Below are 25978 nucleotides of genomic sequence, written 5' to 3'. Positions count from 1 at the left end.
TGCGAGTCGCAAATGTTTGCAATTCGGTAATTGGTTGCATCGCTATTTGGGACTCCCAAATGGCATTTGTACATACCATTTCGTGTTTTGCACGGTCGCAAATAGCGCTGCGACCTATTTGCAAGTCACAAAATGTATGTACATGTGCCCCTTAGTGCTGAGGATTGTATGTGGATTAATACCCCTATTTCCATGGAGGAATTGGAAACCACTATTGGTGATTTACCATTGGGAACGGCAGTTGGTGGGTACAGGATTTCGTTGGAATTTTATAAAACATTTCTTCGCTTGATAAAAAATGGATTTGGTTTCTGCGTTTACTCAAGTTCAGAAGAGACATCCCATTCCGGACTTGTGAGGCAGCCGCTAATGTCATCATTTTTCCAAAAAAGTGTAAACCCTTGGAAGATCCAAGTTCTTATCAGCCCATAACACTTATAAATAGCAATGGCACAGTTTACTCAAAACGTTTAGACTCAAGATTGAGCTTTGTAATTGGTAATCAGGTTTCCCCATGGCAGCATGGGTTTATTACTGGAAGGGGCACTACAGATCATACCTACCCAGGGCCTTGCTCTTTTTGATACCTCAGTTATTTCCGGATCTCCCATGGCTTTCACTTTGTTGCATGCAGAAAAGGCTTTTGATGGGGTATCCTGGGACTTTTTATGGAAGGTTATGGAATACCATGGCATTGGGAGGGGCTATATAAAAGCTATGGCGGCATTATACCAAAAGCTTGCTGCTAGGATATATTTGCGAGGGGAGGCATTCCATGGAGATTCAATTACAAAGGGGTACAAGACAAGGGTGCCCCTGCTCTCCTCTTTTATTTGCTTTGTATATTAATCCCCTTATCTTCCAACTGGTACTAACTCCCTTGATCGATTCTATATATTTTCATGGATGGGGCACCAAAGTGCTCGCCTATGTGGACAATTTGGCCATAGTGACACCAAACCCAGCTGAAACACTAGCTCATATAGAGCAAACAGTGCAGGATTTTGGGTGGTTGTCAGGTTACTTGCTTAACAGAAGTAAGACACAAATTATTATAAATTGTCATGTCGTGTTTCGCACTAGTAGGGTGGTGGAGAGGGCTGTGTACCCGGGGGTCACTATGACCTCTGAACTGGATCAAGTAGTTAACTATTTAACCCCTGTCATTACGAAGACTGACATAGCTCTGTGCAGAATGGACAACTTACATGTATCTATTGTGGGTCAGTGCAATGCCCTCAAGATGATTGTGTTGCCAAAAATATTGTATGTTTTTTTGGGTCATCCCTTTTGAGTTAAACAGCTACTGGTTCAAAGCCTTGGATAATATGATTACACAATGTATCTGGCCTTATTCTGAGGCCAGAAGAGCTCTTAACTATTTGACCTTACCTAGAGATAGAGGTGGTTGGGCATTAACAGATTTTAAACTTTATTACTAGGCAGCGGCTCTTCAATATATGCAGCCACTCTTCAGTTGTCAGTATAAATGGGTGGAGGGCGGTTTGGTGGGAATTCCATCCATATATGAGGTCCTATTGGAGAAAGATGCCAGAGGCTGCTTTCTGAAGCAGGTGGAACCCAGTTATTTTTAAGAAGTCAGGTTTAAGTCTGTGTATGGTGCTTATCACGGTTGGGTGCCGTTCCGAAAAAAACTAGGGATGGGGTGTTACAATCATTATACTCTACTGCAGAGAAATCTGCTACTCCTGGAGATGTGTAGGGGTTCACCAGTTTCGGAATGGGCTATTTGCGGAATTACATGGTTAGGGGATTTATTTTCACAGGATGGTATTTTGTCATTTGAGGACACAGGATAAGTTTGAGATGTCAAGGCAAGATTTTCTGAAGTTTCTATAAATTAGAGACTTTTCAAGTCAGAAAGGCGGGTCTGTCCAGGGATTCCGGAAGATCGAACTGCTTAACATTTGGTTGGGTGGAACTCATGCGCTGTTAGCCAGCTGTACACTGACTTAATTGCCTTCACCAAAGATGACTTAGAGAAGCAGTCCGAAAAAGGGCAAACTAAGTTGAGGGCATCATTGTGTTCCTCTTTTGAATCACTTGAGCTGGAGTGTACTATATTGGTGTCAGCTATTTTGCTAGCACAGCACTACAAGACCATATTTGATTTGTATTATATATACCCCTTGGAAAATCGCGAGGTGGGGAGGGACTGCTGGCACTACATGTCCCCGGTACCAATGTCCTGCAGTGCTTTAAATGGCCGGTACTGTCCGGTACTGAGTACCGGCACTTTTTTATTTTGAGAGGGAGCGTACTGGCATATCTCAAGAAAAACGTAATACTTTTAACTGGAGAGTACCGGAACTTCTGAGAAACAAGCAGGCAATCTGGCACAGAGTACCGGCACTTTAGTTTTTCCATTTCAATCACTGCCTGCGGCTGATATAATTTATAAGTTTGGTACCTGTTAGGAGCTGGAATCATGTTATGGAGGGATTGCCAAATGTTTTGAGCTATCCTTAGGTATTCATATGGAGATAACCACTCAACCGATAATGCTCGGCGTACATAAAGATGTGGTCCCTGGTCATGCTCAGGGGTTTGTATTCATTGCTATGGCCATGGTCCGCCTTTGTATCACGTCACTTTGGGTATACACGGGGTCTCCAACGTTTCAGCAATAGCTTGCTCAGTTTATAGCGATTTGTAATCTGGAAATGACTTGATATGATAAGACAGTTAAAAAATCCAGCTGGAAGGGAAAGATGATCCATCTCCCTTTTTGGAGTGGTGTAGGAATTTGACAGTATGAGATTCTTATCATTTATTATTCCTTAGGCTAAGCATTTCGGAACCCAATCGTTTTCGTTTGTAGTGTTTGATGAAATGTTATCGCTATATTTTCTGTCTGTATATCAAATGTGTTATTCAATATCACCGCAGGATTTTTTTAATGCATTGCAAAGGGTCTCTTTTCATTTTCTTGTTCGGATCTAAGCTATGCTTTGCAGAACATTCTCTGGTGTGATGTTCTCATCATTTTAACTGCGAAATCTAAATACAAATAAAAATAAAAAAGTTAAAGGAATTTAGAAAGGTAGCCGATTGTGAGATGTAATGCCTTTGAAAACATACTCGCGCTCGCACAATCGAGGAGCGAGAAAGACCTAGGAAAACACTAGCATGGCAAATGAAATCATGCCCACGTTGATGTTACCCAACTGCCAATGCCTGAATTACTTTGTTGCCCTTTTATATATTTGGGGGCATATTTATACTCCGTTTGCGCCGAATTAGCGTCGTTTTTTTCGACGCAAATTCGGCGCTAAACTAACGCCATATTTATACTTTGGCGTTAGACGCGTCTAGCGCCAAAGTATGAGGAAAGAGCGTCATTTTTTTGCGTGAACGCCTTCCTTGCGTTAATGAGATGCAAGGTAGGCGTTCCCGTCTAAAAAAATGACTGCGCCGCAAATGCGTCGTATTTATACTCCCGGGCAAAAATGACGCCCGGGAGTGGGCGGGGCAAAAAACCCCGCATTTGCGCCGGATTTTAGCGCCTGGGTCAGGGCAGGCGTTAAGGGACCTGTGGGCTCAAAATGAGCCCACAGCTGCCCTCCCATGCCCCCAGGGACCCCCCCTGCCACCCTTGCCCACCCCAGGAGGACACCCAAGGATGGAGGGACCCACCCCAGGGACATTCAGGTAAGTTCAGGTAAGTATAATTCTTTTTTTTTTTTAATCTTTTTTTTTGGCATAGGGAGGCCTGATTTGTGCCCCCCTACATGCCTCAATGCCCAATGACCATGCCCAGGGGACATAAGTCCCCTGGGCATGGCCATTGGGCAAGGGGGCATGACTCCTGTCTTTACTAAGACAGGAGTCATGTAAATGGCGTCTGGGCGTCGTTAAAAATGGCGCAAATCGGGTGGAGGCGATTTTTTGCGTCAACCTGACTTGCACCATTTTTAAGACGCCCTAGCGCCATTTTTCCCAACGCCGGCGCTGCCTGGTGTACGTGGTTTTTTTCCACGCACACCAGGCAGCGCCGGTCTGCTTGCGCCGGCTAACGCCATTCAATAAATACGGCGCCCGCATGGTGCTTCAGAATGGCGTTAGCCGGCGCAAAACTTTTTGACGCTAAACTGCGTTAGCGCAGTTTAGCGTCAAAAAGTATAAATACGGGCCTTGATGTTTTCTTGTAAAATTGTGAGCGCCTGTATGCCACCCATCTAGCTGGGATTTAGCTGAGTCTTTTAAATATGTCACGCTCACCTGGACTAAAGGTGAGATGCTGGAAATAGTAAACTCCCCCTCACAATCAAAGATGTAATGTTAAAAATGCTATTGCCGACATGTCCACTAGTAAGCCTCTGGTGACAATGTCCTCCCGGTAGAATTTCAAAAAGCATTCATTGATGTATTAGCTCCCGGATTGTTAGACATTTATAATGCGGCTTCTCTGTAGACAAATTGCTGTCATCAATCGTAAAGGCCAGAATTATCATAATCCTGAAGCCATGGCAGGATCCCAACGGGTGCTCTTCCTACAGACCTCTTTTATTGCTACATATAGACAGCAAAATCCTTAGTAAATCCAGGCCTACAGGTTACAAACCCCTGATGCACATGTAAGTACTGCCAGAGGAAGCTGGGTGTATCCCACAGAGATCTATAGCCTTTAACTTACGTACAATGATGGAGGTACTGCGTAAGGTAGACCGGAGTTTGTCAGTCACTTCCATCGTTCCTGTGGCTGAAAAAGCCTTTGGTGCAATAGAATGACTATGGTGGCCTTAGAATGATTCAAGTTGTGAAATGAGTGATGGTTATTGCTCCCGCTATTGTCAATGGGATGTATCTAGCTAGTCCAGAAAGTAACACTCCAAAAGTTTTTATGTGTTTAACAATATCTCAGTGCATATTCCAGCTGTCACACTTTATCTGGGATGGGGGCAGCCACTTATGTTTTGAGCGGTGTTAAAACAGCCAGAGATTGAGCTGGACTATAGGTCCAATTGCATCATGCTGACTCAGTAAGCAAAGACCAATCACACAAGTAAAAATAGAACAAAGAGTAGCCAGGCCCCACTCGTTGTCAATGGTAATGTGTAAAAAGCAATCTCTGTTAGAAATTTTGTTAGAGACTTTTTGCATCATCAATCTGCACAGGAAGTGACATCACTGGATTCCCCATCATCCATCTACACAGGAAGTGACTTCACTGGATTTACCATCATAGATCTGCACAGGAAGCAACATCACACCGCTCCCTTCACAGGACCTACTTAATGGCTGCCACAGCGTGGATGTGCAGTGGACTTGCACAGCAGGCTCGCCCGTTGCAAGCCTATCAGCATTCTTTAGTTTCTGGACCACACTTAGCTCCAGGAACCCTGGTTCTCCACCTTCCCGCTGCTACCACGTTGTGACTCTCCATGCCCTCAGCACTCGTGACTGCTTCACACACTGCTGCCTCGCCTCACCAGACAACACCAAGGTAGCATTCTCCTGCACTTCCTGCAAGTTTCATGCTCTTGCCCAACACTTACCATGCCAACAGCACCCAACACTCCACTCTCTCACACAGTCCTGTAACTAGTCACACTCACATGCATGCTCCTCAACACTCACTCATCAAACATGCCACAGAGATTTGGGTCCTGCTGCACAACAATGCCCCTGACCTGCTTATTTTACAAAAACCTGGCTGAACACTGCATCGTCATCTGACTTTGCGACAGCCATCCCATGGGTAGATTGCCAAGCAAGACAGACTTTATAAGCAAAGAGGTTATATCGCCATCATTCACAAGAACGCCATCAGCAGCACCACTTCCACAGACACGTCCTCTTCCAACATGGAACACCTGTCATTCAAGCTCCACATCATAGCCCACTTCACCCTTTTGTGGCATATTCACCTACAGACCATCAGGACAACGCACCAGCATCACCAAAAACATCATGGACTTTGTCACGACACTGGCCATCTGTGCCAGCTTGGAGACCTGAACTTCCATCGGGAAGACTATGCCGACCCCAACTCAAGAGCACTCATTGAAGACTTTGAAAGCCTTGGTCTCAGCCAAAAAATAAAGGGACCTACCCGCAATGCCCTGCACTTCCTGAACCCTGTTTTCACCAACATCAGCAACAACAGAGTCGACAAACCCAGACCAGTCCCCTAGACAGACCACACCCTTATCAAATTCAGCATCCTTATCCTGATCCAATGCACACCCCAGATGACTTTTCTCTGCTTTCTACTACTTTTGCTCTCTATTTATGAAGGGCTAATCCCAGAAGCACATGTTTAGAGATAACAGCACTACCTGCACTAACTTTGGTGAAAAACAACAGCAACTTTGAAGTAAGTGCACTGTCCTGGCTAACAGGACAGTAGCAATCATTTGGATGAATGTCAAGTCACCAAGCATTGTGGCTCCAAGATATGGTGTATTGCATAAATTTGATGGGGAGTTAGGTGGCTGCTGTTCACTCCACTGTTCATCAGATATCATCGGCAACTGCGAATGATCTGCAGTGGTGGCTGATAAACAAGGATTGGGTCAATGGCAGACCCCTCTTCCTTTCCACCCAGGGCTCGGGAAGTGAGAGATGCATCATTCCAAGTTTGGGGCAAGTGGAGAGCTATTCACTTGTCACTGAAAGCCTTCCTTCCATCCATCAAAGGGAAGCAGGTTCAGGTGTTCACAAAACACTACCACCGCTGTGCAGTACTGCAATAAACAGGGCGGGGTGGGGTTGTTGACACTGTGCCAGAAGACTCTGTTCCTCAGGACATGGCTGTAACATCAAAACATTTTCCTGGAGGTACAACACCTGGTAGGATCTTGAATGCTAGAATGGACAAACTCAGCCATCAATGCCTAGCAGAGCACGAAGGGCATCTACATCCAGAGGAAATTAACTATCTCTTTGGAGACTAGGAAGAACCTTGGTTAGATCTATTTGCCACCAGCACACAAGCGCAATGTCAGCACTTCTGTGCACTGGAGTTTCCAAAGCGACTCTCACTCAGAGATGAGTTCCATCATAAGTGGAACTTGGACTAATGTACGCCTTCAGCAAATTCCACTCCTGCCCAGATTTCTCAAGAAGATCAGTAAAGCTGGACCAAAGTCAACCCAGTGGCTGCAGAATGAGCACAGAGAATATGGTATCCAGAAATCCTGAGCATGAGCATCTGTCCTTTGGTCAGGCTGTTCCTTTGGGAAGATCTACTGTCGCAACAACAGGGAAGGGTCCTGCAGCCAAACCTGCGCACACTCCACCTTCATGCATGTAGACAGAGGTGTGACAGTTGAGAATTTTTTATCTCTCTCTTACATTTATGATGTCATCTTGACTACCAGGCATCCTTCCACTAAAACAGTCTACACCTGCCATCGAGATAAGTTTGTGGCTTGATGTTCCTCACGTCTTGTGGACCCCTTTCTGCACATCTCATTGAGGCTTTGTTGTTAGCTCTTTCCAAAAGGCCTTGCTGTAGGCACCATTAAAGTTTACTTGTGACCCATCTCAGCTTTCTTGCAGCTGTGTAATCAACCCTCCATAGTGAAGTCACCATTTATGACTTTGGATTTTGCAAGAATTACAACATTTGTTCCCTCCTACTCCTTTTGTGATGCCTCAATGGAACCCTAATTTGAACCTTACTTTTCTTATGTGTTCTCCCTTTGTGCCCCTGCATAGCTGCCCTCTGCAGCTCTTGACTCTGAAAATGGCGTTCCTGGTGGCATTAAATTGGCCAGGAGGGGTGGGGAGTTTCAGGCTCTGTTGGTCCAACCTTCCTCCTCCAAATACTTCCCAGTCAAACTGGTCCTTCGAATGCATGCTTCTTTCCTTTCGAAAGCAGTCATCCCATGGCACATTGGCCAGAACATCACTCTGCCTGCATTCTATACTCCACTTCATCTTTCCCAGGAACAGTAGAGACACAATTATTTGGACCGTAAGAGAGCACTGTCACTCTATATTGATTTCACCAAAGATCTTCGGATGGATGATCAGCTCTTCATTAGGTTCAGAAGAGCGAATAAGGGTAAAGGTGTGCAGAAGTGAACCATCTCCTGGTAGATAGTACTCTGCATAAAAATCTGCTTTACAGTGGTGAAGAAGCAAATTCTTGAGGGCTTGCAGTCTCACTCCACGAGAGCAAAAGCCTCCACTATAACATTAGCACCCGTCTTGAATATCCGCCAAGCTGCCATGTGACTGTCCCTCTATGTGTTCACAAAGCACTACTCGTTAGGCAGGCAGGTCTGTCATGATAGGCATTTTACCTGTTTGGTCCTCCAGGATATTTTGGTCTAAGCCATTACGCAGACCCACCTCATAGAGGGTATTGCTTCAGTATCTATTCTAAGGTGAGAAATCTACAGTCTCTTTCTGAAGAACAAGCTTCTTGGTGATGTTTTTCTAGTAGAGACTATATATATGCAGGATCCTCACCGACCCCCTCTTCACTCTGCTAACTGGGCTCTTTTCTGAAAAAGGTGCCATTTGACACTGGTCAAATCGGTAACATTGTTTTTAATTTGGTTAAGCTTTCTTGCAGCAGAACTATTCATGAAAGAAACACGTCAGCGCTCTGGGGTGGTGCCTAAATAGACACCACCACGTCAAATCCAATGCAGATGACTAGGAGCTGAATAGCCACCTACAGGTTTTGCAGAGGTACTGCTCAAGAGTTTTTGGATCCAATCCGGCCCCTGGGGGTCAGATGTTTGATGTTAGATAGAGCCTCTATCAGGAAGAGCACACCTCAGTATGTTTGCCCTTGTTTATTTATATTCTTAGGCCACCTACTTGCACTTTCCTTATGCTTGAAGACACTGATTAAGGAAATGTCAAGGTGAAATTGTAGTGCCCGAGGAAAGATCCTTATGTACTCAAAACATTGCTCAAAACATCCAATTTTCTAATACATGTGGCCTTTAGATGCCATTCTTAATTATCAGCCTGCTTTAGAGAAAGCTTCTGTGTTGCTGTTTCTTAAACACTTCAAAATCTCAGGGGCAGATGTGCGTGTGTCAGTCAGAGCCAAGCCTTTTATACATGGATTTCTGAAGGCTAAACAGGTTAAGTAATGTTATATATGAGAAGAGCACACAGAAGGACTTTCAGTCTTACTCAAGGAAATGTATTTAACTTAATCGAGCCCGTGAACTTAGTTGAAAGACTGAATACAAGAATTGCTGGCTCTGTCGTATCTGTGTGAACATTTTTGAACTGCGTTTCCAAGAAAACCATTAACACTAAACAAACAAAACAAAAAAGAATGGTGATTTTAAGTCCACATCCGTATATGTACTATACAAATATTCTCACAAGTTATACTTGCAATGCTCTGCCAGAAGCCGTCTTCCTGGGGTAGCACTGATAATGGCATGTGATATTTGCTATTTCACCAATGTGGAACTGTAGACACAGTACAACTCTGCATTGTAGAAAGACATACTGCTGTGCAAATGAACATTTGTTTGCCTTCTTTTTTACATCGGCAGGTGAATCATTTTTCAATGAGCATAAACGTCTGCCCATACACCCTCATGAAGTTTTTGGGTGGACCGTTTCCCTTTCTATTCTTGAAGAGGTGTTACTTCAGCCTTTGCTGGAATAAATCTCTGACAATTTCAATAATGGAAAAGGGTATGAAAGGAGTTTGTCATTGCCAACAAACTCACAGGTTTGCTAGTGTACACAAACTCTTAAGGCAAACCATACCTTGAGCCTCCCACTCTCCACTACTTTTGTAGAATTTACTACTGTGTAATTGTGCATAGTCATGGAGTACAATTATTGCAGTTGCAATTGTTATTGTAATTATATTTATAGAATGCTTAATACCCTGACAAGGCAGTGAAACTCTTTACGCCTGGCAATACGCTGCTCCAGAACCTAAGGTTAGTGGTTAGCCCAGTGCTACTGGGTATTGTTGGTTATTGGGATTAGTCTTCTACACTGATGCAAAACAGTGTATGTGGTCTCTTGTTTCTTTATATTATTAAATAGTTTTTAAGTGTCATTTTTAGTGGTGAGACATGTTCATGAGTTCATGCAGATGGATGGTGCGATTAATAGATGAGCTAGAGGAGATTAGCTAGTATTGATTTGCAGGGATATTTTCCAAAACAAATAGGTTGTGATCTTTGAAATGACTTTTGGACATTTGCAGAAATACAGTAAGTGAGAGTAAGGCAAACACGTATGTGACATAGAGAAGGTTGTGCTCGGACAGAAATGGGATACAGGAGATAGAAGGGAAGGAGAGAGACATTTACAGAGAGAATACGAGTTGATGCATTAGTAAAATCATTTAAACAGCCAGCTACCTCTTTTTGGGTTAAGATCAGGTGTAAATAGAGTCATTTCGGCCTTAATCACTGCCATAAATTGATTTTGTGAATCAGGCATTGTGGTTCTGGTTTTCCTTGATAATCAGGGCATGGTATGGCATTTTTGGTGAAATGTTTTAGACTTGCATGTAATGTCCAATATAGCACCACCTTACAGCTTTAATCTCACTACGGTAACTGCTCACAGTGATCATGGGCACAGTAGCAAACCTTGTATAGGTGCTGTCGTGCACACATTCTAGCCTGACTTGTGAATTTAACTGTACATCTTACTGGGAACTATCACAATTTTGGAGGCGCAGTGCTACACCAGATTGGAAACGCAAGTGCAGCTTAATCAGGGCTGACTGGAAGCTAAAAACTGTTCAAATCAACCCACACTACTAGAGGATTCAACTAGAATAGGGACATGAAATTATGTTTAGTTCAAGGCAGCCTATCCTGGTCTGAAAGCATTCCTGAATTTGTTGTGAATAAATAAGTCATGATTTCTGAAGCTGAGAGCCAACCGTACCAGCAGTAAATTAAAAACAAAATGCTTTTTTTCTCTAGGGGGGTCCCTCTGCGACCCCAGCACCAGAAGAAAGGGGTCAGGGTGTCCCTACCCTGGCCCCTTTTCATTTTTTAAATCTTTTTTTCACAGACTTGGCTGAAGCAGAGTACCAACATGGCTGCCAAAGCTTTCATGTTGAAGTGAAGTGAAGCTGCGCAAGTTTGTGTGTTGCACTGTTAATTACCCCACAAATTACAGCACTCATGAAATCTTTGATAACATCATTGATAATATCAATGTAATATTTACAGTAGCGTTTTTTTTTAAAACTGTGCATGGCGGGGGCCCAAGTTATAGTTACCTTAGGGCAAGGGTTATAGTTACTTGAGATGACTCTTACTATAGCAGGTGACTTTACATGGTTTTGTATGTTTAAAATGTGAGCCTAACTATAATATCCTTGTAACATTTGTTTTTTAAATGAATATATTTCCACTGAAAAAACAAATGTAAAGTGACATCAAAGTTAGAAGTTGAAATGAGACAAGCACTAAGGTTAAAAAAATGTAAAATACTAAAATACTCCAGTTGTAGTATAATCAACTAAGTATAACTTGCATCCCATCATTAGGCCTGGGCAGAGTTCCTGGAGTTCTGCTATGCAGAACTCTGCGAAATACAGAAAAAACTCTGCCACGCTAAATGGACTTCCGCGAGCAGTGGAGTGTGGGTTAGGTGCACAGTTCACGCTGATTTTCAGAACCAGGGGTTTCTCCTGTGCTGTAAAATCAGTGCGAATGACATCACGCAGAGCACCAGAGGGCACTAACTTCTTTCTGCCACTCAAGTAGAATTTCTACTCAAGCAGCAGCTTCCTCAATGCGAGCAGCAGCTTTCTCATTGCGAGTGGTCGCAGTCTAGTGAGACTGCTCACATCCGGAAATCTTGCTGGTGCTCACCAACTTAACAATTTCTCTTTGCTTGCCAACTTAACTCAGCGTAGAGTGGGGAAAACTCTGCAAATTCAGCCAGCGGAGCGGAATTCTTCACCCACTCCTACCCATCATGTACTGCTAAAGACATCACGTATTACCTTTGGGTCTGCAGTACTCATTAGTAATTTGAATAATAATGTTCTTTAAATCGAATGAGTTATGCTATCAGTCATGTAAAGTGTGATGTAATTAAACATGTCATGAGTGATGTAATATGTGAGGTCATAAGCAGCGCATGGATAGGTCCTGCATGTAATGCTCATCAGTTTGCCAAGCCCCCACTGCACACTGCCTCCAGCCATCCACAGCAGGGGTTGGCCACTGGGCCTGTGCCCAATCCTCCAAAGGCATCCCTTTGCAGGCACCTAACTACTGCTGAGCAAAAAGTTTGTAGACTAAACCTTTTTACTATTTTAAATTTAGGAAGCTGTTATGCGACTGTTAAAATGGGTTGGCTGAGTAAACAAGTATGGAAAGTAGATCATGTACTAAACTAATGCTTGCATCTCCCTCTTTAACTATTTTAAGCAAATTGTAAAATACATTATTTCTCAAATTGCTAAAAACCAACACCCACCATAAATTTCTATCCCAGGTTTCATACCTGCATTTATTTTTCAGTGCTCAATTACTTCAGCCTGCTCCTCAGGAAAGGCTTTAAATTCAACAGCTCCTATTCCAACAAAATGTTGCTTGAGATTATCTCACTTTTGTCTTGATTCCAAAATTTTAACACACTGGTTGTTCTTAGGAACTTTGTGATGAAGATGCAGTCAATCACTGGGGTCCTGATTTTAGCTTTGTAGAACACTAATCATAATGTCTATGAGAAAAAGGAAAGTCCTTATTTTGTTAATTTATGAAAGTTTCCTCTATAGGAAATGCTTTCAGTTTTGCAGCTTTGAGCCCATCCAGATTTGGGTCAGGTGTGCAATACTTCTTTTAAAAACGCTGAATGTTAGCACTTTAGTTATTCATTAGAGCACTATGGTTAAAGCTGCAGTGGAACATTGGGAAATCAACTGACAGGATGTTGCTGCTATTTTAATTAGATTTGTACTCACAATATCACACTTTGGCCCTCATTATGAACTTGGCGGCAATCACCGCCAACGCCGTGCTGCTGTGAACAAAAGACCACCAGTGGTGGTGAACTACATACCGCCGTATAATGATGCCAAAAAGACAAACCTCCAAAAATCCTGCAACCTCCACCCACGGCCAATGATGGCCGAAAGGCAGTACACCTCACCCCTCCATCGCCATGCAGACAAGTCCCCCGCCTACCAAATAATGATGCACAAATCATCTTGGCGGACAGTGAATGTCGAACGACTATTGGTGGTACGGACCACCACGGCCAGCAATGGGACTTGTCAACAACAAATGCACACATTGGCAATTTTGAAAACCACATACCTGGCACACATCCACAACACTATAAAACACACACATACACACCACACAATCCTTTGCAATGCCAATAGCATGACAGATATTGACAACACAACATGCATACACCGAACTAACCATCACACAAGTCATACACACAAAAACACCACCAAAACTCATACGTTGCTCAACCACATCACAAGCCACACACTCAACCACACAACAGCACCCTCACCAATATACCTACAACACACCACCCACAACACACACCATGGCACCCCCTAAGCACCCCCACTTCACTGACAGGGAGCTAAGGACCATGGCAGATGAAATACTAAGGGTCAAGCCACACCTATTTGGGGCACAGGTGCAGCAGACACCCGTGGCCAGGAAAATGGAGCTATGGCAGACGATTGTCAACAAATTCAATGCAGTGGGAAACCATACACGAACAAGGGAGGACATCACGAAGAGATGGAACAACCTGCAAGGGAAGGTTTGGTCCATGGCATCCAAGCACAACATAACCGTACAGAAGATGGTGGTGGTCCCCCACCTCCTCCACCCACATACACCGGCTGGGAGGAGAAGGTCCTGGCTATCCTGCACCCAGAGGGCCTCACTGGACTCACTGGAGGACTGGACTCAGGTAAGTCAACTACAGTACCTTAACAGTCACCACACCCGTAATGCATGTATCACCCCATCCCCTCACTACCACCAGGACCCCATCCCCTATCCAGTCCACAACACCCACACACCCACATCCAAATCCCCTGCACACCCACAATCCCCCAAACAAATCATCATCCAGCCCCCTGTGCACAGTCACCTACCCCTGCATGGAATCCCAGTGGCACTACAGCACCCACAATGCACCTCCACCCCCTCAAAAAATGCACCTAAATGTACAAGAAGGGACTTTGCACACCACTACATGGGAATTTAAGCATCAATTAGTGCTGACCAGTGCTGCAATTGACAAGAAAGTACAGGACACCCACATCTCTATTCTCTCACACACAGGCACCACCACCCATGCCACCCGGACAGAGACGTCAAGGAGTGCCAATCCTCCACCTGAAGACAGAGGCCCCAATCAGGAGAGTGCAGAGGGATGTCTGGACACAGAGGAAATCCCTGGCCCATCCCACACCCCTGGACAGTCGCCCTCCAGAAGCCCCACCCAGGACATCACTGACACCCCTACCACTCAGCCACTAACATCAGCTCTGGCCAAATGACCCCACACCAGTGTCACTAGGCCATGGACTGGCTCCCCACATGTACAGAGGCCAGAGTCTCCACCCACCAACAAGGCAGGATGATGAAGGGCTAGCTGCAAGTGGGACTGCCAGACCTGTGCAGGGGACACAGGCACAGGAGGCTAGGGCCAGTGGGAGGGCATCAGTGGCCCAGGGGGGTGGCCAAAGGATAGATGCAGCAGCCCAGGAGGTGATATCTGAGGTCCTAGGAGCATACCACCATTCCCAGGACAGGATGGGCCAGATCCTGTCCACCTTGGAGCCGAATCAGAGGCTGCAGATAGCACACCACCAGGAGGCCATGGAGCAATGGAAACAGCTCAATGCCACCAGGGCCTCCATTGCAGCGTTGCTGCAGCGCCAGTACCACAGCCAGCCTGAGTCCTCCACCCACCTGCCGACCCCTACCACTAGCCAGGACACTGCCCTGTCATCTTCATCTGCAGCATCCACTGGACTGGTGGCACTGCCAGAGGACTCGCAGGATATCAGCACCCCTACCTATGCATCCCAGCTGCACCTTCGCAAACGTGCCCTTAGACCTAGATATCCCACTGAAACACCAGCCAAGACTAAGCCCAGCGCCAGGAAGTGACTCTGCCCTGAACTGTCTCCCTTGTTTCCACTGAGCTACCTTGTTGACATGCCACTGCCATCTCACCATCTTCCAATGGCCCCATGGATGATACCCCTTTGCGACCAACTGCTGATCATATGTACCTGAGTATGTTGTTCACCATGTGCACCATGTGCCCACTCCCTTTCGCTGTCCCAACACTCATGTATATATTGACACTGAATAAATACACCTGTGCACTCAAAATATATGTCCTTAATCAATATGAGAGATCAATTGTGAATTTGAATGCATTAGCCAGTTACCATCATAAAACCACTTTTATTGCAGGAGGGGATCCAACACACTGTAATGTCTGAAGTATGTCACAATGTACATACAATTGCGTTCCCTGGCATCTGCCACTTTAGTCATGATTTTGCATTGTCACTGACAAAAGGTCACCACAGTACTTATTACATGAGTCAGACTGAAACAATGCAGTGAAGACATAAGCATCATTGAACAGTACCTGATAGTCACTCGAAGTATAGCTGGATTAGTTGGGTCCTGGAGTTGATATCTTCACCCTCTTCTTCCTCACCATCACTCTCATCCCTCCTATGAGGTTTCAGGGCTGGTTGGACAGCACCCTCCTCTTCTAGAAGTGGGATAGCTTTCCTCACAGCCAAGTTGTGCAGCATGCAGCAGGCCACCACTATCTTACACACCTTGTCAGGTACATAGTACAGGGATCCTCCAGAGAAATGGAGGCAACAAAATCTTGCTTTCAGGTGTCCTATAAGGCGCTCTATCGCCCTCCTAGTAGGACCATGGGCCTCATTATAATTCCTCTTTGCATCTGTCCTGGGATTCTTCACAGGTGTCAGGAGCTACTGCATGTTGGGGTAGCCAGAATCACCTGCAAAAGTGGGCAAAAGAGGACTTGAACACACACACATTTTACTTGCATACAGCCTGCCTGTCAGCTATGTCACTGATCCAGTGTCGCACACACTCACCTATGAGCCAAGGTCTGTCCCCCTGTAGTTGTCCTGTCATGTGTGGCACACTGCTGTTTCTCAGGACAAATGAATCATGGACTGATCCTGGAAACCTTGCATTTACATGCAAAATGTATCGATCAGCAGTACACACCAATTGGACATTTATGGAGTGATAGTTCATATGATTCCTATACACCTGTTCATTCACTCTTTGGGGTATGAGGGCTATGTGGGTTCCATCAATGGCACTAATCACATGGGGGATATTAGCAAAGGCATAGAATCCTGATTTGATGGTGGTGAGATCAGCCCTTTGGGGAAACTGGACATACGTTTGCAAGTGTTGAATGAATGCATCCAGGAAATTGGACAATATGTGGCTGAACATTGGTTGACATACCCCTGCAGCCATGCCCAGTGTCACCTGAAATTGGCCTGTGGCCAAAAAATGGAGCACAGATAGCACCTGTACAGTTGTAGGTATGGAATGCTGATTCTGATTGGTCGGCTTCATAACAGGATCCATTAGTGCACAGAGGTCAAGGATTGTAGCTTGATTAAGTCGGTAGGTAATGAAGATGTGACATTTCCCCATGGTGGCCAAATCTACCAGGGGTCTGTAAAGAGATGGGGCCCTCCCTCGCCACATGGGTCTGTAACTATGGGTGATGAAGGGACACATTTTGAGTTTCGACAAACATTTGCATGCACATAATGTCACTATACTTTTCTACAATGCAACACATATGTAACGCACACAAACAGAAAGAACGAGGTACACCGTTAAGCTAATGTGTGCTGAGGTTTCTCAGTCATAATGGCATCACAGTGTAGATACACCTCCAACAATGAGTACATGTGGGGATCAAAGAATCATGTCAGTAATCGATGAAGGGGAGAGAGAATGGGGCCATGGATGAGGCCCCCGGCCAGGCTATGGAGACATGGTGAAAGCAAAATGGCAGCCTCCTACCATCCAGGTATTGTAGTGTGGAAGTGACTTCATTCCGCTGGCGTTAGTCATCATGGCGTTAGGCGGTGTTCACCGCCGTGCACCTGATCATTGGATTACATGGTTGTCAAATGGGAAACCTGGGCCAATCATGATCGGTTCACACCGACGCGGTGTCTACCGCCATTTTGACAGACCCTTGGCACTTGACTCCTGCATTAAGTGAAGGGTAGAACTCCACTGCGTGTGCTGCTGTGTCCTGAGTCTGGTCCCTGAGTTGCCACGTGTGACAGGGGAATGGGCCCCGGACTTCACAGCAGAGGAGCTTTAGAAGCTGGTGGACGTTGGCTCTACCTATGTATGCGAAGTTGTATGGGCGACAAGAGGAGCAGGTGAGTTGTTATCTGGCATCCTTACATGAGTGTGATTGTGGCGGATGCCTGTATGCATTTTTGTTTGCTGTGTGACTGCCCAGCCATAGTGTGTCTGGCACTTTCTGCTTGGAATTTGTCAATTTGCAAGTCTCCATGGGCCATGTCAGTATGAACGGGCATGACATTTGTGTATGGGGCACCCACACTGACGTCTGTTTCTTTACTCTGTGTGTCCCATGCAGGTCAGCGCCCATCAGAGGAAGGACCTGTGGCAAGCCATCGCTAAGGAAGTGCGGACCCTGGGGGTCTACAACCGGCAGAGCACCCACTTCAGGAAGCGGTGGGAGGACCTGAAGCACTGGGCGAGGAAGATCAGAGAGGCCCATCTGGGGAAGGCCTCCCAAAGAGGAAGGAGTGCCGGTCGGACCCTGACCCCCCTACTGGCCCGCATTCTGGTGGTGGCCTATCTGGATTTGGATGGGCACTTGAAGACAGCACAGCAGCCATAAGGGGGTGAGTACCAACACTGGTGTGATGCCAGTATGTTGGGAGTAGCTGGGTGCTAAGGGATGCATGCATTGTAGTGCCAGGCACATAGACAGGTGTGTCCTTGGGATAGTGTCATAACTAGTTTTGGCAGGGTCTGTGGGCCTGTGAGGGGTCTCATTTTTGTCATATGGTATTCATTGTGGCCTCATGAACTTGTAGATGTATTGGCTTGGCATAGTCTCTCATGGGTTCACTTCATACAGTGTATCAGAGTTGTGTTTCAGGATGGTAATGTGGTGGATTCTGGGGTCATGCCCACTAGTCAGGGGCACATTCATAACGTATGTGGTGTCTGCTGAGGGTTCGTGCCTGACCTGGGTGGGAGTGTCTGTGCTCCAAAATATACCTATTTCAAGGATTTGACATACTTTTTTCTTGTTTTATTTCCCCATCCCTGTACTCTTGTGTCCCTGTGTACATTAGCATCATCTGGTGAGGGAGCTGAGGCACCAGTGAGTGGGGATGCAGCAGCCCACGGTTCCAAGGAGGCAGAGTCGACCGACGCCAAGGGGATCAGTGGGTTGGAGGGCGAGGGGAGTACCACGGGGGAGGCAACTACCACTGGAGGTAGTGACTCTGATACCTCCTCTGATGGCAGCTCCCTGGTGATGGCAGACCCTAGTGGGCCACCTCCATTCTTTGTCATCTTCCGCCTCCCCCATACCATCTGCCCTCCCGGTTGCTCCCCACCGAGTTGCCCGTGCCCGCTCACTCAGGAGGGTGGGCATCTCCTTCTCCCCGTCACCTCATCCCCTGCCCCAGTTAGCCCTGCTGCCCTCATGGAGGAGGCTATTGACCTCCTGAGAACCATCTCTGTAGGGCAGACAACCATTGTGAATGCCATTCAGGGGCTAGCACCCCAGATGCAGCAATGCAATGCATACCTAGAAGGCATTCACGGTTACATGTCTGGCCTACAGAGATCTTTTCAGGCTCTGGCCTCCTCCTTGACAGCAGCTAGTGTCCCTGGTCTTTTCATACCCCCTCCCACCACCTCTACTCCTTCCAGCACCCCACTCCCTTCACCCATCCCAAGCACACATACAGACAGCCAGGCACACAGATCAACACACAAGAAGCACACAGTGAAACACAAGCACCACACTTTCCACTACAGGCAGGCACACACCCAACATACCAAAGCACACACAACAACATCCACCTCCCCCACTGTGTCAACCTCCCCGCCACCCTGTCTGTCACCTCACCATGCATACCCACATGCACTGCACCCTCAGTCACTGCTGCTGCCCCCATTCTTGCAGTCACCATAACAGCTAACATCCAGTCAGTCATGCACCCCAGACACCACACCTGCACTCACCACAACTACATTCACAGACACTTGCAGCACACTCACCAGACCTGCAGACACCCACACAACATCCATCTACACTGGCAGCCTGTCTTCTCCCACTGTGTCCATCCCCCTCCTCCCAAAACACTCAAACGTTCACACACATCCACACCACACACATCCACCATACATAAGTATACTAAACAGGCACCAGCATCCACGCCCTGCACACCTACACCTCGTATGACAACTCCCTCAACCTCCTCTCCCAGACCTGGCTCCAGATCCCCTCCAACTGCACATAAGAAACTTTTCCTTCCCCATGTTGACCTGTTTGAACCCACTGGCCCACCCCGTCTTGTCCCTAAATGTTCCCATGCCCTTGCCCAGTCCACTCCTTCCTCATCTAAGTCCACCCCAGTCCGCCTTTCCCATTCCTGTGCCCCTTCCCCAGGGAGGAAGAAGCCCCATGTTGCCCCAGGTCCCTCTGCCCTCTGCCACCCCCTGGTCCAGGCCCACTCCCCCTCCTTCCAAGGGCAAGCCCAAACTTACCGTAGTTGTCTTCGTCGTCGGTCACGGTCCTGGAGGAATATGGCAAGGAGAAGCACTGGCATTATTTCTAACTCTCATTCCATGTCTGCGTCGGCGTGAAGGTGTGAGTGAGCCAGTGCTTTTTAAATACACAGTCATGTGACTTCAATAGCCAAACTCCAACTCCCATAATGCACAATTCCATAAAATAACTTCCTGAACTGGAGCGCTTAATTTCCATATAGCTGCAATAGCGTCACAGGCACTTCAATTCACCATACAAATGTTCTTATGTGCATTAGGTATCCATTACTTGATAGTCCACTTGCTTTTACTGTAACTGAAGTGCCTGTGACGCTATTGCAGCTATATGGAAATTAAGCGCTCCAGTTCAGGAAGATATTTTATGGAATTGTGCATTATGGGAGTTGGAGTTTGGCTATTGAAGTCACATGACTGTATATTTAAAAAGCACTGGCTCACTCACACCTGCTCTTACTTACCTGTGAACAAGGCATGCTGTTGCCGAAACGCGTCAGGATTTTTTGTCTTGCTGCTCAGAATTGCTATTAAATGCTTGGATTTTAACATGGACTGGTTTTTCGTGTTTGGGAGATATTTTCTGTGGGATGCTTCGCCCCAGTAACCCAGGCCACCCTGCAGGGTCTGTGGCCCCTTACGGAGCAGGAGGTGACAATGATAGTTTTATGGAAGGGGCCCGACCCGCTAACCTTCATGCAAACAAGGCATTTATCCGAGAAATATATTGCGATGGAGGTGAGCAAGGGATAGGAGGGAGACAGTGTGCCTCTCCTCTTACTTTTCATGTATTCCTTGTATAGCTGTTATCATGCTGGGCAGCAACTGTAAAAGCAAGTGGACTATCAATTAATGGATACCTAATGCACATAAGAACATTTGTATGGTGAACTGAAGTGCCTGTGACGCTATTGCAGCTATATGGAAATTAAGCGCTCCAGTTCAGGAAGTTATTTTATGGAATTGTGCATTATGGGAGTTGGAGTTTGGCTATTGAAGTCACATGACTGTGTATTTAAAAAGCACTGGCTCACTCACACCTGCTCTTACTTACCTGTGAACAAGGCATGCTGTTGCCGAAACGTGTCAGGATTTTTTGTCTTGCTGCTCAGAATTACTATTAAATGCTTGGATTTTAACATGGACTGGTGCCTGGGCTTTTCGTGTTTGGGAGATATTTTCTGTGGGATGCTTCGCCCCAGTAACCCAGGCCACCTTGCAGGGTCTGTGGCGCCTTACGGAGCAGTAGGTGACACATATATATATATATATATATATATATATATATATATATATATATATATAAAAATCAAAACAAATCCCTTTCAGGGTTAGAGTGACACATAAATTATGCAAAAAAGAATAGAGAACTCTTGGTAGTTCCCAAGTTTAGGTGGAGGGCAGCTCTAGTAAGGAGCACCCCGCAACACTAGCGACACTCTAGATTTGCTCACCTCAAATGGCTGTTTATCTAGCAAAGTTTTTGAGCATTGGATCAGCACAGTGCTATCCATGCCGAGCTAGATAGTGACAAAGGGGGTTATTACAACTTTGGAGGAGGTGTTAATCCGTCCCAAAAGTGACGGTAAAGTGACGGATATACCACCAGCCGTATTACGAGTTCCATAGGATATAATGGACTCGTAATACGGCTGGTCGTATATCCGTCACTTTTCCATCACTTTTGGGACAGATTTACACCTCCTCCAAAGTTGTAATAACCCCCAAAGTCTTTTGTCATTTGTACAACAAAGTCTTTAAGCATAGGTTTGGCACAGTGTTAAACTTGTCGAGCTGTAAAATGACAAAAGCCATTTACCACTCCAGGCACAGTAATACAGCTTTGGACTGGTAAAACACCCTCCAAGCCAACCTGGAATGAGTAAAAGCAACCCCTGACACATGTTTCACTCTCATTAGAGCTCATCAGAGAGGTTTAGCTTTGTCCAGACACAAGGGAGCACCCAGTATAAGTCAAAACAAATCTCTTTCAGGGTTAGAGTGATGCATACATTATGCAAAAAAGAATAGAGAACTCTGGGTAGTTCCCAAGTTTATGTGGAGAGCAGCTCTAGTAAGGAGCACCCTGCAACACCAGCGACACCAAGCGCCACCTCATGCATACCGCAAGCCAAGCATCACCCCACGCACACCGCCAGCCTAGCGCCACCCCACGCACACCACCAGCCAATACGACCCCAAGCACACCGCCAGCCAAGCGCCAGCCAAGCGCCACCCCACTCACACTGTCAGCCAAGCACTACCCCACACACACCGCCAGCAAAGCGCCACCCCACACACACCGCCATCACTTTTTTAGTTTATAAACAACAAAGAAACCACTTATTATCAAATAAGTACAAAACTACAAACACCAAAGCTCTAACTAAATACATGACAGTAATGCCAACCGTGAAAATGAGCGTATGAAAATATAAAATAGGCAGTTTACGCTCACAGTATTTCCCAATAATTATTTTTTGTGTGGTAACTTCTAAAACAGCCGGCCACACTTAACCCAGGCTTTGAAGGGCAATCGGGGCAGTACATCCGGCTCTCCCTCCGGATACCTCTTCGGGCACATACTCTACATTTCTTAGTGGGCAAGTCTTTTTTGGGAGTGGGAGGAATGTGATCTGGAAAGTGGCGATCTTTCAATCTAGCCACATCCTCCACCACTGCTACTCTAGGAACTCTTGCCTGTTCCACCACAATAAGGCTCTCTATCACTGACTCCTGAAATTTAGCAAATTTCATCTTTGACTCAGGCGAACAATCCTTCAACACAATAAAAGCATTAAAAGTTGCCAAATGAAATAAATGTAGGGCCAACTTTTTATACCACACGTAAGACTTAGGAAGAGCAGTGTAAGGTTCCAACCTCTGATCTACTCTATCAACATCACCCATGTGCCTATTGTAGTCCAAAATGCACGCAGGTTTGTGCACTTCGGCAACCTGACCCCAAACAGTCACAGGGGAAGTACTCTCAACATGGATGGTAGATAGCATGTACACATCCCTCCTGTCAGGGCTAGCAGCTCATTATTCCGCAAGGTACTGCACTGTCCCCTCTCAAGTCTTTTACAGAAAAGCTCCCTTGGATAGCCTTTCCGGTTAGAACGGATTGAGCCACAGGCAACAGTGTCCACTCTAAACAACTCCTTGAACAACTGCACTCCAGTGTAGAAATTATCTACGTACAAATGGTGACCTTCGTTAAAAACAGTCGTCTACCAAGTTCCCACACAATTTTTTTGCTAACTCCAAAAGTGGGCAGACAACCAGGAGGCTCAATACTGGAATCTCTACCAGTGTAGACACAGAAATTATACACGGATCCTGTACTACTTTCCGACAGCATATATAATTAAATTCCATACTGTGCCCTCTCACTAGGATGGTAATGCTTAACAACTAAACGCCCCTTGAAAAGGACCAAAGACTCGTCCACACTTATCTCTTTGCCTGGAGGATAGACCTCTGAAAAACAATCTTCAAAATGATCAAGGACAGGCCTAATCTTAAAAAGACGGTCACAATCAGAGTGATCTTGTGGCAAGGCTAAAGCATTGTCTACAAAATGCAGCATACGAAGAATAAGCAAATAGTGATTACGTGTCATAGTTGCAGGAAATATAGCCGTTGCCATCAAGGGATTAGTAGACCAATAAGAAGCCAGTGACTGCTTCCTTATCAACCCCATCAAAAAAGTCAAACCTAAAAACTTTTTCATCTCTTCCAGATATGTGGGAACAAACTGAGTAGCTCTAGACTGAGGCCTAAGTCTGGCAGCATTGATCCTCAAATATTGCTCTGCATACAAATTAGTCTACTCCACAATCTTTTCCAAAAATACATCGTCCATAAAAAAGTGAAAGAAATTGACAGGCAAAAGGTTTTCCGTATTGACTCTACACCCTGGGAGACCAGTAAATGCAGGTAACTGTGGCTGCTCCATTTTTGGGGCAATCCAGGTGTCAGGTCTTCTAATGGGAAACCCTTCAGCCCCAGGCTGCTGCACTCTTGGCACATCAATGTCCTCCTCTAAAACAGGCCCTTCATCTGCACAGAGAGTGGCTTCCTCATCAGAAGAAAACTCACTGTCAGAATCTCTCACTTCCTCCTCTGCCTCAGATGCAGAGTCAGTCTCGTAATCATGGTTTGAAGACAACTCAAAAAGCATGCCAACAACCTGCTGAGTGGTCACTCTGCGGCTAGCCATGATCCTCACTAACAACAAATGGATTGCCAACAACAATCAGAACTAAAATAAGTAATAAACAAAGTGTAGCTTTATCACAAAGAGTTATGTACTAAAAAACTATACCACTCACTTGCCTGAAAAAGCTACTCACCAGCAACTACTCTGCACAGGCACAGCAATCAGCAATGATATGCCACTAAAAAGAAAAAAGAAAATTAGCCATATGACAACACACATATTGTGCTCAAATCTAAGGACAATTCATACACAATACTGCATTTAGTACACTACCTACAAACATGTCATTCATGCATGTCAACAATACTCGTTTGGAGTAAATTGCTTTTACTTACCTAAAACATGCAACTATGCAAGCCGCAGGACAACTACTGCCAAAAAAAAGAAGAAATAAACTGTTATAATCACAAATACAAATACTTTGCCAGTTGACAAACATCCCGCCACCAAGAACTTAGAAATTGTCCCTGGTGCCTAAGTGGCTTCTGCCCCACTTGGGGGCAGTTGGGCCTAAACAAAATAGTCTAATCTGCCCCATGGGGGCAGAAATGGCCAACAGCTTTGTACCCTGTTTGCGGGGGGGACCCTTGCCAAAGGGGGCAAAAGGGGGCACCCCCAGCACAAAAAAACTAAGGGGAACAAAAAACAAATCCCTCACGTCTTAGTGGCTTCTGCCCCCTTGGGGGCAGATAGGCCTAAAAAAAATAGCCCGATCTGCCCCCAATGGGAGCAGAAATGGCCATCATTAATGTGCCCCCCTTTGGGGTGCGACGCTTGCCAAAGGGGCCACCCCGCCACACAAAACACACACACAAGATCCCTGGTGCCTAAGTGAATTCTGCACCCCTTGGGGGCAGATGGGCCTAAAAAAAATAGCCCAATCTGCCCCCAAAGGGGGCAGAAATGGCCAACAGCTCTATGCCCCCTTCGGGGGTGACCCTTGTCAAAGGGGGTGCCCCCAGCATGCAAAAAAAACAAAGGGGACCAAAATTTAAAAAAACCTCTGACATCTTGGTGCCCTCTGCCCCCAAGGGGAATGGGAGAAAGCAGAAACCTGCAAGAGTGAGCTGAAGGGGCAGGGAGAGGCTGTAAATGGATTAAAGAGGCCTGAGATGGCTTCAGGATTTCACTGCCTCAGTATTCCATGTTTACACATTTAATTGCAGCAGCCGCATATTTAAGACAAGGGCTTTGGGCACCGGAATGTTTTTATTTACAAATTAAGCACAAGTTATTGAAAGCTTCAGTATCATACATGCAGACAATTCTTCAGAACATGTTTATTCTGGACTTAGTTTCATCAATGGTTGTTTAATATACTTTGCCCAGGAATGAAACCAGCCTTTATTGTGTTTAATGTGCACCACTTGTAACATTTTTTTGCCTTCTATTTTCTTCTTTTTTTCCCTTTGCTTCTTCTTTCCTTCTCTCTTGCTTTCTTTCTTTCATTCCTTCATTCTTTCATTCCTCTTTCCTTTTTCTTTTGTTCAGTCTTCCATTACTTTTTTCATTCTTTCATTCCATGTTTACTTATTCTTTCATTCTTCCATTCCTTCTTTTTTCTTTTATATTTTTATTTTTATTTTTCTTGCTTTCTTTTATAGTTCATTTCTTCTTCCTTGTTTTCCTTTCTTTTTCATTCCCACTTTCCTTTTTTCTTTCATTCTTTCAGTCCACAATTCCTTCTGTTTTCCCTTTTTCTTTCATTCCTTCTTTCCTTCTCACTTGTTTTCCTTTTTTCATTCCTTCCATTCCTACTTACTTGCTTTTCTTTTTTTTCATTCTTTCATTTCTTCTTCCCTTCTTTCTTGCTTTCATCCCTTCTTTCCTGTTTTCTTTTCTGCCTTCTTTCTTTTTTATTTCCTTCTTTCTTTTTATGTTCTTGGTTTCAGTCCTTCTTTCTTGGTTTCATTCCTTCATTTTTGGTTTCATTTCTTTCTTTCTTTCTCTA

The sequence above is a fragment of the Pleurodeles waltl genome, chromosome 9, assembly GCF_031143425.1.
Source record: "Pleurodeles waltl isolate 20211129_DDA chromosome 9, aPleWal1.hap1.20221129, whole genome shotgun sequence".
Taxonomy (NCBI): Eukaryota; Metazoa; Chordata; class Amphibia; order Caudata; family Salamandridae; genus Pleurodeles; species Pleurodeles waltl.
This window is presented reverse-complemented; position numbering follows the sequence as displayed.